Raw genomic sequence first — 14,809 nt, 5'->3', positions numbered from 1 at the left:
GCTGAGCATCTTTTCATGTATCTCTTAGCCATTTGTATGTCTTCTTTGGTAAAATATCTATCCAGTCTCTCTGCCCACTTTTTAGATGGATTATTTGGAGGGTTTTTTTATATTGATTTGTGTGAGTTCTGTATATATTTTGGATATTAACCCCTTATCAGATATATCATTTGCAAATACTTCCTCCCATTTTATGGGCTGCCTTTTCATTTTATCGATGATGTCCTTTGCCAAACAGAAATTTTTACTTTGATGTAGTCTCATTTATTTTTGTTTTTGTTACCTTTTGGGTTCAAACAAACAAACAAAAATCACCGCCAAGATCTGTGCCAAGGAGTTTAACACCTGTTTTCTTCTAGAAGTTTTACAGTTTCAGGTCTTAAATTTCAGTCTTTATTTTGAATTGGTTTCTGTGTATGGAGTAAGCCAGAGGTTCATTCTTGTGCTTGCAGTGGTCCAATTTTCCCAACAATATTTATTTTCCTGTTGCATATTCCTGGCTCCTTTGTGGGAAATTGACATGTATGACTGGGTTTATTTCTGAGCTTTCTATTCTGTTCATTGGTCTGTATGTCTGTTGTTATGCAATACCATGCTTTTAAAATTACCGTAGCTTTGTAATATATTTTGGAATCTGGGAGTGTGACGCCTCTAGCTTTGTTCCTCTTTCTCAGGACTGTTTTGGCTATTTGGAGTCTTTTGTGGTTCCATACAGAATTGTTTTCCATTTCTTTGAAAAATGCCATCAGGATTTTGACAAGGATTACACTGAGTCTGTACATGACTTTGTGTTATATGGACATTTTAACAGTATTAATTCTTCTAATCCACGAGCACAGAATATCTTTCCATTTATTTGTGTTTTCTTCAACTTATTTCATCAGTGTACTGTATAGTTCTCAGGGTACAGGTCTTTGATTTCCTTGGTTAAATTTGTTCCTAAGATTTTCTTCTTCTTTTTTTTTTTTTTTAGATTTTTTTTTAGATTTTATTCTTCTTGATGCATTTGTAAACAAGAGTGTTTTTTTTTTAATTTGTCTTCTGATAGTTTGTTAGTGTATATAAACATAACTAAATTTTGCATATTGATTGTGTATCCTTAATTTGTTTTCTAGTTAAAACAGTCTTTTGGTGGAATTTTGAGGGATTTCTATATATAATAATAACATGTAATCTGCAAGGAGATAGTTTTATTTCTTATTTTCCAATCTGGAAATATTTTCCATCTCGTCCTGGACTTTTATTTGTTGGGAGATTGAATTGATTACCGATTCAATCTCCTTACTAGTAATCAGTCTGTTCATATTTTCTAACTTTCATGACTCATTCTTGGTAGTTTGTATGATTCTAGGAGTTTATCCATTTTTTTAAATTTTCTTACCTCATTTATATGGTTATGACCCCCAGTACTATGTTAAATAAAAGTGGCAAGAAGGGGATTCCTTGTCTACTTACTGATCTTAGAGGAAAAGTTCTCAGCTCTTTACCACTGAGTATGATATTAACTGAGAGCTTGTCCTATATGCCCTTTATTGTGTTGAGGTCTGTTCTCTCTATACGTAGTTTGTTGAGAGTTTTCATCATGAGTGGATGTTGAATATTGTCAAATGCTCTTCTGCATCCATTGAGATGACTATATACTTGTTACCCTTCATTTTGTTAAAGCAGTGTATCACATATACTGATTTGCAGACATTGTACAATTCTTGAATCTTTGGAATAAATCTCATTTGATCACGGTGTATGATCCTTTAATTTATTGCTTATAGTGGTTTGCTAATATTTTGTTGAGTGCTTTGCATTTGTATCCTTCAAGGACACTGGCCTGTAATTTCCTTTTCTTGTAGTGTCCTTGCCTAGTTTTAGTATAAGGGTAATGCTGGCTTTGCAAAATGAGTTTGGAAGTGGTCCCTTTTTTTTTTTTCTTTTTTCAGAAGAGTTTAAGAAGGATTGGTATTAATTCTTCTTTAAGTGTTGGGTAGAATTCACCAGGCAAGCCATCTCATCCTAGACTTTTATTTGTTGGGAGGTTTTGATTATTGATTCAATCTCCTTACTAGTAATCAGTCTGTTCAGATTTTCTAATTTTCATGACTCATTCTTGGTAGTTTGTATGATTCTAGGAGTTTATCCATTTCTTCTACGTTGTCCAGTTTGTTGGCATATAATTGTTCATAGCAGTCTCATGATCCTTTGCACTTGTGTGGTATCAGTTGTAATGTCTCCTCTTTTATTTATAATTTCATTAATTTTTGTCTTTCGTTTTCTTGGTGAGTCTAGCAAAAGGTTTGTCTATTTTGCTTATCATTTCAAATTGTAATATATATATATATATATATATATATATATATATATATATATATATATGATTTCTGAAACAGTGCTTGCAAGTTATTACCATTTAGAGTGAGTTAAGGGGTTTGGGTGCCTGAGTGGCTCAGTCAGGTGTTTGATGTCAACTCAGGCCATGATCTTGCGTTTATGAGTTCAAGCCCCCACGTCATGCACTATGCTGACAGCTCAGACCCTGGAGCCAGCTTCAGATTCTGTGTCTTCCTCTCTCTGCTCCTCCCCTGCTCACACTGTGTCTCTGTCTCTCTCTCAAAAGCAAATAAACATTAATTTTTTTAAGAAAGGCTTTATGTTTTATCTTTTAAAACTTGCTTCAGATAAAGTTCTTCCAAGGGCTCATGGATGCACAGGAACGATTAAGAGTCATAGAAATATTTGGATCTCATAGGTAAACACAGAAGAAGGCCCCACAAGTCAGTAAGTAATAGTACATAGTGAATATGAATAAAACATTCTATGTTTTTTTGGGTTATTTTTCATGTATACTATATAATTTTATGTAATTCAGTTTATATTTGTGTGAAATGGGAGAACTGAATGATATAGCAAAAGATTATTATATCTCTAACAGTTCTTGTATCAACAATAAGATATCACCCATGCCATTTCATACTTAGATTAATTTACTCATGTAATTTGATTTTTGATACACAATTATGTTAACTAATTTGTTTTTATAATTCTGATAGGATTATCTCATTTCTGGAACAGAAGTTTTTATTTTATTCCCTTTGTTTTACCAGAAACTGTTTGTCTATTTGTCTGTTTCTATCATTTATCTAAAACTGGAAAACTTATTTACTAATGCAATACTTCTAGAGCTATGAGTATCCATCATTACCTGATAATGCTTTTATAATTTCTTCATGGGAAATCTTCAATGCCAGTCATTCCTAAAGTTTATGCTAAGTTCCTTCCAACTCTCTGGGATTTACCATTCCCACACAAAATGATGTTTTATTCATTGGTGCAGTGGTTCAACATGCTTGAAACTCTCAAGTTATTTGATCAGGTTGAACGAAAAAAAAATTGTTAAAGATTATCATCACTCTGTGTAGATTGTCTTTTCTATTGTTATTTTTCCAGAGAGTTATTTTGATGCCCATATTCATCTCCTCTTTTCAACAGTCTCTGAGTAAGTGTCCTTCTGTCTCTTTCTCATGAATTTAACAACTCTTGTATTTTCTATATCAAACTATGTTCCTTCTATTTATTGAATATATTACAAAGAAAGTACACAGAAGTATATATTATAAGCATATTTGCACATTTTGTGAAAATAGCAAACAAGTTAACAATAGTCAGGCCAGATTTTTCCTACTAATATGTCACTTTTTAAAGCTATTCATCTTATGGAGTAAGTAAAATTCATTTTTAAATCTCCCAGTTAGAAGTACAATCCAGCCCATGAGCAAAAGGACTAAATTGGTAGAATATGTTCTGATATGGTAACGGGAAATCAGAATGAACTCCAGGTTCTTGACAGCACAGCAGCATTTACTCCTTAGGATGGGAAAGAAATGATTATCTGCCTACCAGTGGGCTGATATCCACAGCCAGGCCACTCTGGCGCACTGATTAACTTTAGCTAATCCTTCACCCAGGGGTGATTTTTGATGCTGGACAGTTTTACTATGATAAACAAATCTGGTTACCAAATGATCAGAAGCTAAAGTAACATATTTCCTGAGTATTGTAAGATTTTTCCTTCATTAGAAGCTGGCATTATCATAGTAATGTCTTTAATATAATTATAGTTAAAATAAGCATGGATTTTTGTCACTATTACTCATAATATACACACGTTCTACTCTCAAAACTTATTTAGTCTGAATTTCATGCCTACTTAAAGTAAGTATAATGAGGGGTGCCTGGGTGGCGCAGTCGGTTAAGCGTCCGACTTCAGCCAGGTCACGATCTCGCGGTTCCTGAGTTCGAGCCCCGCATCGGGCTCTGGGCTGATGGCTCAGAGCCTGGAGCCTGTTTCCGATTCTGTGTCTCCCTCTCTCTCTGCCCCTCCCCCGTTCATGCTCTGTCTCTCTCTGTCCCAAAAATAAATAAACGTTGAAAAAATAAAAATAAAAAAAAATAAAGTAAGTATAATGATATTTTGGTGATGTAAAACAAAATTAATGTTAAACAATAGTAGTAATTTTAAAAATGCAATAATAACTGGAACACCTGGGTAGCTCAGTTGGTTGAGTGTCCAGCTCTTGGTTTTGGCTCAGGTTGTGATCTCAGGGTTTGTGAGTTCAAGCCCTGTGCTGACAGTGTGGAGCCTGTTTGAGATTCTCCCTCTCCCTCTCCCTCTCCTCCTCTCTCTGCCCTCCCTTGCTCATCCTCTCTCTCCCTCTCTCTCAAAATAAATACATATACTTAACAATTAAAAAAAGAAAACACATAACTGAAAAAACTGACAATGTATAGTGAGTTCCATTGCAATTAAATCTCAGTCACGGAAAATACCATCCAGTTACTAATATATTTTCCCTTTGTGTGTTTGTGTGTGTTTATGTATATGAAACAAAATTCAAATATATAAAAATCATACAAATTTAAGATATATTCATATGCATTTATATGAATCTAAGTATACACACACACATACACACACACACAGAAAAGATAATTATGTCAACCATTGTATCAGATATTCTGTCATTATAGGTTAAATTCATTTAGTTACCCATCATTTAACCACTATTCATATTTCCAGAATTGTTCACAGTGCTATTTACCAAAGAAATGAATGCATGTTTGTGAATTATTGAATAGTCACTAACTTAGTGAAGTTAAGCTACTCTCTTGTTAACAATTCATAGACTAACTTTTCTGAGAAGTCTCCCTCAAAAAGAATACATTGTGATGATAAATATACCTTAGTACAAAAGGCATCAAAAATGGCAAAGATGAAGTCAACCTTTCACTTTTTGCAGATGACATGATATTATACATGGAAACACCAACATTCTCCACCAAAAGTCTGCTAGAACTGATACAGGAATTCAGCAAAGTCGCAGGATACAAAATTAATGTACAGAAATCAGTTGCATTCTTATACACTAATAATGAAGCAACAGAAAGACAAATAAACAAACTGATCCCATTCACAACTGCACCAAGAAGCAAAAAATACCTAGGAAGAAACCTAACCAAAAGTGTAAAAGATCTGTATGCTGAAAACTATAGAAAGCTTATGAAGGAAATTGAAGAAGATACAGAGAAATGGAAAAACATTCCGTGCTCATGGATTGGAAAAATAAATATTGTTAAAATGTCAATACTACCCAAAGCTATTACACATTCAATGCAATCCCAATCAAAATTGCACCAGCATTCTTCTTGAAGCTAGAACAACTAATCCTAAAATTTGTATGGAACCACAAAAGACTCTGAGTAGCCAAAGTAATATTGAAGAAGAAGACCAAAGTGGGAAGCATCACAATCCCAGACTTCAACCTCTACTACAAAGCTGTCATCATCAAGACAGCATGCTACTGGCACAAAAACAGACACAGAGACCAAAGGAATAGAATAGAGACTCAAGAATTGGACCCACAAAAGTAAGACCAACTAATCTTTGACAAAGCAGGAAAGAATATACAATGGAATAAAGACAGTCTCTTCAGCAAGTGGTGCTGGGAAAACTGGACAGCAACGTGAAGAATGAAACTAGACCAGTTTCTTACAGAATTCACAAAAATAAACTGAAAATGAATAAAGAACCCAAATGTGGGACAGGAAACCATCAAAACCCTAGAGGAGAAAGCAGGAAAAAAACCTCTCTGACCTCAGCCACAGAAATTTCTTACTTGACACATCCCCAAAGGCAAGGGAATTAAAAGCAAAATGAACTCTTCGGATCTCATGAAGATAAAAATCTTCTGTACTGCAAAGGAAACAATCAACAAAACTAAAAGGCAACCAATGGAATGGGAAAGATACTTGCAAATGACATACTGGACAAAGGTCTAGTATCCACAATCTATAAAGAACTCATCAAACTCCACAACCAAAAAACAAATAATCCAGTGAAGAAATGGGCAGAAAACATGAATAGACACTTCTCTAAAGAAGACATCCAGATGGCCAACAGGCACATGAAAAGATGCTCAATGTCACTCCTCATCAGGGAAATACAAATCAAAACCACACTCAGATACCACCTCAGGCCAGTCAGAGTGGCTAAAATGAACAAATCAGGGACTATAGATGCTGGAGAAGATGTGGAGAAATGGGAACCCTCTTGCACTGTTGGTGGGAATGCAAACTGGTGCAGCCTCTCTGGAAAACAGTGTGCAGGTGCCTCAAAAAATTAAAAATAGACCTACCCTATGACCCAGCAGTAGCACTGCTAGGAATTTACCCAAGGGATACAGGAGTACTGATGCATAGGGGCACTTGTACCCCAAAGTTTATAACAACATTTTCAACAATAGCCAAATTCTGGAAAGAGCCTAAATGTCCATCAACTGACGAATGGATAAAGAAATTGTGGTTTATATACACAATGGAATACTACTTGGCAATGAGAAAGAATGAAATCTGGCCTTTTGTAGCATCGTGGATGGAACTGGAGAGTGTTATGCTAAGTGAAATAAGTCATAAAGAGAAAGACAGATACCATATATTTTCACTCTTATGTGGATCCTGAGAAACTTAACAGAAGACCATTGGGGAGGGGAAGGGAAAAAAAAAGTTAGAGAGGGAAAGAGCCAAACCATTAGAGACTCAAAATCTGAGAATAAACTGAGGGTTGATGGGGAGTGGGAGGAAGGGGAGGAAGGGTGATGGGTAGCAAGGAGGCCATCTGTTGGGAGGAGCACTGGGTGTTGCATGGAAACCAATTTGACAATAAATTTCATATTAAAAAAAAATATATATATATATGTGTATATATATATACACACACACATATATATATATATATATATATACTTTAGTACAAAGCTGAAATCGTAAGAATTTCAGAGAAATTCCCATGATCCAAAATTAAACAGATAATTGCAGACCAGAAACATATACAGTATTTTTATCCTTGCCAATATGTGTAACCATGACCCTGTTCCTTAAGTATATGTAGAGGGATACAAAACTATGTCATTAATGAAAGTGAGAATCACAAAAATCCACTTACTTTCAATCAGGGAAACAGGAAAGCTTACTTGAGTTAAATAACAACTCTACATGAGAATTGGTATGCTCTACTTTGACTTTAGGTGGTTTTTAGGTTTGAATTTTAAAAGAAATATGATTCAAATAACCACATGCAACAAAATACACATTAATGTCAATCTTTGCTCATAACACTTAAATGTTCCCACAAAATTTGAAAGTAAAATCTCTTTGATGGCATACATCCCCAACTCAGGCAACAATGATTCCCACAGACAAAGCTCCACTGAATATGAAGTGCTGATTCTAAATTACTATGCACAAAAGGAAATAATTTATCATGAGAGCAAACAGAAAGAATTAGTATCAAGGGTAGATTAGAAACTTAGGGTAGGTAGAAAATTAATTATTAAAAATACAGCAAAAAGGAATGCAAGCATGTTTACCATGATTAAAGAGGTAGAATGTCAAATAAACAAAGTACTATCAAAGTAGTCTAGAAATATTTAAGAAAGATCCAGTTAGAAATAGGAACTAGAAGAAATGTCAATATAATTAAAATATAAGCTTAGTGTTGTGTATAAGACAAATGAGAACAGTCACTTACAGAATTTGTGTACTGGGGAATATGTTTTAAATGACATATGTGTGTGTGCGTGTGTGTGTGTGTGTGTGTGTACACCTGTAATATAAATATAGGTGAGATAATACTTCAAAGAAATATACAGAAGAAATGAAGGCGCATAAGAGATATTGAGAATACATTAAAATGACTGAACACAGGAATTAAGAAGGGAATAGAAAATAATTAAGAATTTGGGATATCAATCCTTTAATAATATATCCTAAGTTTAAAAGAATATTGCCATACTGATTAATGATAATATTTGAGGAATGGTATGTTATAAAAAAAGATATTAAGTCCTAGAGAAATAATGGATATACATATTTCTTTAAGGTATAAGACATAAGTAGCTCTATTAGTTGTTTAGAACCTTAAGGGATGCTTAAGGGATTCTTAAGCAAAGAGAATGGTGTATATTATTGGGCAGTTATATAAGAAAAACAAGAAGAGTATAGAGAGAGGGACTTTATGTCTTCAAAGAATATTGAGTTATCCTGGAAAAAAAATAGGAAATTAGATTTATTATATATGTATTTCAATAAAATATGAGAAGAATGAGGAAATTTCAACAAGTGCCAATCCATTCAGCTCTTGAGCTTGTCTCTAATGGAAACTCCATAGGTTATAATAGGAGATACAATGTGTTTCATTCCTGAATTAATTTCAATAACTAGTTATGTCTCAGGGGCATCCAGAGCCATTAATGGCTATGTTATTATATACTATTTAGAATAAACTGTAAGTTTATTCAAATTTTCTGTCTGGAATAATATTTGATCTTCAAAATTCTAATCAATTTACTATCAATCATGTACCTTTTAATTTGTCTTAAATACTGTGTTTATTCATTTCCTGAGAGAGAGAGTGTGTGAGCAGGGGAGGGGCAGAGAGAGAGGGAGACACAGACTCCAAAGCAGGCTCCAGGCTCTGAGCTGTCGGCACAGAACTCGATGCAGGGCTTGAACCCATGAACTGCGAGATCAAGACCTGAGCTGAAGTCGGATGCTTAACTGACTGAGCCACCCAGGTGCCCCTTAAATATACTGTATTTAAGTTTAAATACATCTCCTCTCTCTAACTAAATGGGACTAGGAAAATATTTCCTTCATTTGTACCATTCATGTGGGTCTTCATTTACATTAAGCCTTTAATTGTATCTGTCTTCCTGAGCACAAAATACTGAAGTGTATAGTCATCAGTCATAAGTCATCCATTCTTAGCAAGTACCCATTAGTGTATAGGTACAGCTGCTTGACAACTTTGATAAGGGCAAGATAGTAATGGTTCTTAGCATGTTCTTTGATTTTTGATCAAAGGCAGTAAGACTGTCCAAATATCCTGTGTCCTTATTTTGGCTCTTGACTTGCCATACAATATTTATAATTCTACATTTTGTACTTAAAAGTTAGGTATTGGGGCACCTGTGTAGCTCAGTTGGGTAAGTGTCCTACTCTAGATTTTGGCTCAGGTCATGATCTTACAGTCGTGATATTGAGCCCCATGTCAGCCTCTGTACTGGGAGTGGGGCCTGCTTAAGATTCTTTCTCTCTCTCTCTCTCTCTCTCTCTCTCTCTCTCTCTCTCTCTCCCCCCCCCCCCTTTCCTCTGCCTGGCCTCTGCTCATGTGCATGCTTATGTGCACACTGTCTCTCTCTCTCTCAAAAAAAATACAGAATACAATAAAAGTTAGGTATTTAGTTCAATAGTATGATTTAGCTTGTCAGTGTTAGCCCTCCCTCAACAATTTTTCTAAATATTCACACAATCTTAAGTCATTATAAGAAAAGGCAGCTATTATTTAATCTAGATTGGCAAAGGGGTGGTCATTTGCTTATTTTTCTATAGTTTACTAATAAGATACCATATGTGAGTTCTGGTTCTGCAATCTATTTCATCTCATTCTATTTATGTTTATTTACTGGGTAAATGATTGAGGGACTTGTTAGATGACTGGGAACAAGTTAACCCTTTCAAAAAAAATTTATTAATTTTGAGAGAGAGAGAGAGAGAGAGAGAGAGAGAGAGAGAGATCAAGCAGTAGAAGGGCAGAGAGAGAGGGAGAGAGAGAATCCCAAGCAGGCTTTGTGCTGTCAGTGTAGAGCCAGATGTCAGGCTTCAACCCATAACTGTGAGATCATGACCTGAGCCAAAGCCAAGAGTCGAACGTTCAACTGCCTGTGCCACCCAGGTGCCCCAAGTTAACCTCTTCTTAAGGAGAGAAAAGAAGGAAAATAAAAAGTCTGAGGTACAACCTGAATTTTTGTTCTAATTTGAGAGAGAGAGAGAGATAGCATGTAAGGTGGGTGGTGAGAGTAGTGGGGGGAGAGAGAGACAGAGAGAGACAGTGAGAGAGACAGGGAAAGAGAGGTAATCTTAACCAGGCTTCATGCTCAATGCAGAGCCTGACTGATCCAGGCTCATCCCAGGACCCTGGAATCAACCTTGGGCAGAAATCAAAAGTCAGATGCTTAACTGACTTGAGCCACCCAAGTACCACCAACCTAAAATTTTAGAGTTGTGTTTAATGAAATGTGTTTTTGCAATAAAATATGCTCATTAAAACTCTTTCTTCTCCTCTCCTTAATCCCATTGATCAAGCAAAGTGGTTCTGATTTTTTAATGTTAATTATTTATTCTTGTGAGAGAGACAGGGAACGAGGGAGGAAGGGGCAAAGAGAGAGGGAGACACAGAATCTGAAGCAGGCTCCAGCCTCTGAGCTGTCAGCACAGAGCCCAATGTGGGGCTCAAACTCATCAACCACAAGATATGACCTGAGCCGAAGTCAGACACTCAACCAACTGAGCCACCCAGGCACCCCAGTTCTGATTTTATATAATCTATAAATTGGGCTTAACCAGGAGGAATTAAATTGACAAAAATGAAGTGTTCTCATATTGTAATCATGTTTGAAAACAACAGTCTATAAAAATTGCAGAATATTTGCCATAAGATAGCTTAGCAGTCAGATTTGGTATTTGCAGAGCCAATGCACACAAAATTTGTTTACATACTGTGGAATGAGAGTACTAAACTCTTTAGTTGCTGTGCATGGCTAATTGTATGCTTATTATCAAATTGCATATAGAAGAGAAGCAACAGTATTTATTCGCTTTACACAGAATCCAGTCCTCAATTTTACTTGTCAGTTTGTATATATTTTAATTCTCTTCATCTATTATCTTGTCAATTGTCATGTGTTAGGCAAATATATGTACTAAGAAAAATATTATGTTGATACATGTTTTATCACTGCCCAATATAACAGCTTTTGATCTGAGAAATATAGTCTATTTTGATACAAATATTTTACACACTGGTATCCAAAAATAATAAAACACATTAAATTCTTGACAGATTATTAATTACTTGGGCTTATCTTCAACCTAGTAAAATATTTGTAGCAAGAAAATATTTCTATATTTTACATAATAAGTGCTTCCCAATTTTCCACTTTGCTTTAATTACTCCTTTGAAGATAAGAGCTTTCAGAGAGTGCTTGACTTAGAGTAAAGCCCATCAAGGGTAATGGAACCACAAAGATGGCTGAAGTTAAACCACAAAAACATTACAGGTTTAATTACATGGGTAGTTTGAAGGTATAATGCAATGGAGGGTATTATACAATAAAACTGAGTTGAAGACAAGTAATTGAAAACTCAGATTGCAGCATTATCCTAAATTTTGCTCTTTCATTGTACCTCCATCTAAAACACATCCCATGTCTCCATACCCTCTTTCATTCACCATCTTGAAATCTATCACCATCATATGCCACCATGTTTCCGCACCATAAAAAGACTTTAGTTCTCTTGTAATCTCCATTTCCATTACTTCTTTCCACTTAATGTCCACTCTTCATTTTCTCATTTTACTTTCCCCCACTATGTGACTATGTGAGCCTACCTATATTCACACATGTTCATATGTTAAGTTTTACAAGTGATATATATGAAAAAATATAGTTTTCAATCATTTACGATTGAAAAATGAAACACTGAGAAAATAGCCTACATTTCTGACAGCAGAGGAAAAAATTATACTCAGCGCCTCTCAAGGAATAGACTTCAGGAATAGAAGAATAATATATATAATTTCCTAGGAATGAAGCCTATCATGGAAATGCAAAAGAGATTTGAGAATGAGGCCTATTAAATCAGTTAGGACTAAGTCCCATGTGACCTGGATATTAAGAGTCATAGGAATAAAAGAATCAGAATTATCAGCTAGCTTTTAGGTTGTGTGTGTGTGTGTGTGTACAATAATGTAATTCAAATTTAGTACCAGAATATATAATTGCAATTGGGAATTGCAGATCAGTAATTCTAGCATTAATCCACTCTTTCATAAAACATTTTCACTAAATTCATGTATACTTCTAATTAATCTATATGAATTGGAGGTAATTGTGAAACTTTTTAGTTACCTTAAACCTCTATATATTTTGAAAACCCTAATTCAAGACATAATTGATTACATTAGAAGATGCCCCGCATCTACTAAACTTGCACAGCAATTTTCATACAACTGAATGCATTGCATTTCTTCTTTAGGTTCTATACTGAGGAGGTGTAATCTGCTGATATATATCACATGGAAATACCCCCTCCAAAAGTAGGTCCCTTACATGACCTGCAAATATTTTAACATTAAGTAATCCACTAGGTTCTATTCTTTAGTAACATTAAATATTTGGATCTAGGCAAATTATATACATGAACATAAAATAGATAATTTGAGAAAAGAGAAAAAACTGAGAGGAAACAAAGAGGAAGAAAGCATCATGGCCTTGAAGTCAAAAGAGAAATAAGGACAATTTAAGTCAGAACAGGAAAAAGGACTGGAATGGACATTTGGAAGGGTACCAAGATAAAAGCAAAGACCAGGCATAGAAAGGCAGTGAGGCTGGAATGAGAAAGAGGTTTTTGTGCCAGAAGGAAAGCAGATACTGGGTTCTGAGCCAGATCAGGCTGTGAGGGTGATGGCGACTGTTACAGGATTGAGTTATGGCTGGAAGGGGGAACAGAATGTGCCTGGCCAGGAGCAGACGTTGGAACAAAACAGCAGCATGTGAAGTGAGAGGAATGTGCTCAGAGCTGTTGGAGGTTGTGGTTATTTAATTATAACTTTGTACCTTCTGCTGCCAGAAGACTGATGGAACTCCCTCCCACAGAGGTCAAACAAATGGTTTTTTCAACTCACTTAGTCAATTACCCACCCCGTGAATAGAAGGTCAGGATGCTGACTAACCACAATTTAAGACAAATGAGATGCATTAAATGTGCAGTTACTCACAAAGTTCCTGTGACCTAACCGTTTTAGGGATTTAGGGATATTCTTTGCTAAGATCAGACTAACAGTATGATTAGTATGTTAAAATACTTGTTTTAATATTCCTACATCCTTGCAAAGAATATTACACAAACTATTAAGAAATGCATAAACTACTAAATGATAAATACTTTAAGGAGATCAAATGGTTCATTATTAAGATACCTTAATAGAAATAGTTAACTAGTGTTTGAGTTCCAAAGATGTGAAACTGAATCCCAGGTCTGTTATTTACTATTTGAACTGAAAACTTAACAATTGTCTCAGAGCCTCAGTGTTCTACTATTAATATTTAAAAACTAAAATGAACCTGACAGGGTGTGGGTAATGACAAATTGTGACCAAATATAGCTTAGCACAATACCTGGCCCACATAATAAACCTCAGTTACAGAAAATATTTGATAAAGTCTCCTCATATGCACTTTCTTCCTAAAGCTCTCCAACTTTCCCACTTTTACCAAACACATTTTCTTTCCTTTTTCTTAATTTGAGTATAGTTGACACACAATATTGCATTAGTTTCAGTTTATGCATTATTCTATGTTCACTATAAGTATAGCTATTACAATAACATTGACTATATTCCTTATGCTGTGACTTCTCTTCCTGTGACTTATTCATTCCATAACTGGAAGCCCCAAACACATTTTTCTCAAACTATGAAACCACCTACTTAAAAACCACCACCTTCTCCTGAATATAGATTTCTTTATTCTGCTGTTCAAAATGAGATACAATCAAACAGTGGTACTTACTGGTGAGTAAAGAACTGCTTCCTTCACAAGAATTTTCAAATCATGCTTGTGGCATTTTCTTACACAGGTCCCTCTTCTGGACATACTCATTGTTCCTGTTTTCTGTAATTCTTTTTTTTTTAAGTTTATTTATTTTGAGAGAGAGAGAGAAAATGAATGGGGTAAAGGCAGAGAGAGAGAGGGAGAGAGAATTTCAAGCAGGCTCTGCACTGACACAGTGCAGAGCCCAATGTAGGGCTTGAACTCACGAACTGTGAGAGCGTGACCTGAGCTGAAATGAAAAGTCACACGCTTAACTGACTGAGCCACTCAGGCACCCCTGTTTTCTGTGATTCTAATATGATAAAGTTTTCACGTGTAAAAACAAATCATACACTTTCTTTCTCATCATAGTTGACAGGTCTTATATTCAATAGCCTTTTATATTTAGTACTTCACTGATATGCATTATAAATTGTTCCATACCTCATTTTGCCTTGTCTACCTAAATATCATATAAAAATCTTAATGAAATGTGTCCAGTCTTATAAGTCTTTGCATCATCCACTGAGAAGAAGAATGACTTATCAGTATTGGGAAGGTGAACTTTTCCCTCTACCCTCTTAGGGTTTTTTGTTGGGCCTAAGAATTAA

The sequence above is a fragment of the Felis catus genome, chromosome A1, assembly GCF_018350175.1.
Source record: "Felis catus isolate Fca126 chromosome A1, F.catus_Fca126_mat1.0, whole genome shotgun sequence".
NCBI lineage: Eukaryota > Metazoa > Chordata > Mammalia > Carnivora > Felidae > Felis > Felis catus.
Note: the sequence above shows the minus strand (reverse complement) of the source record.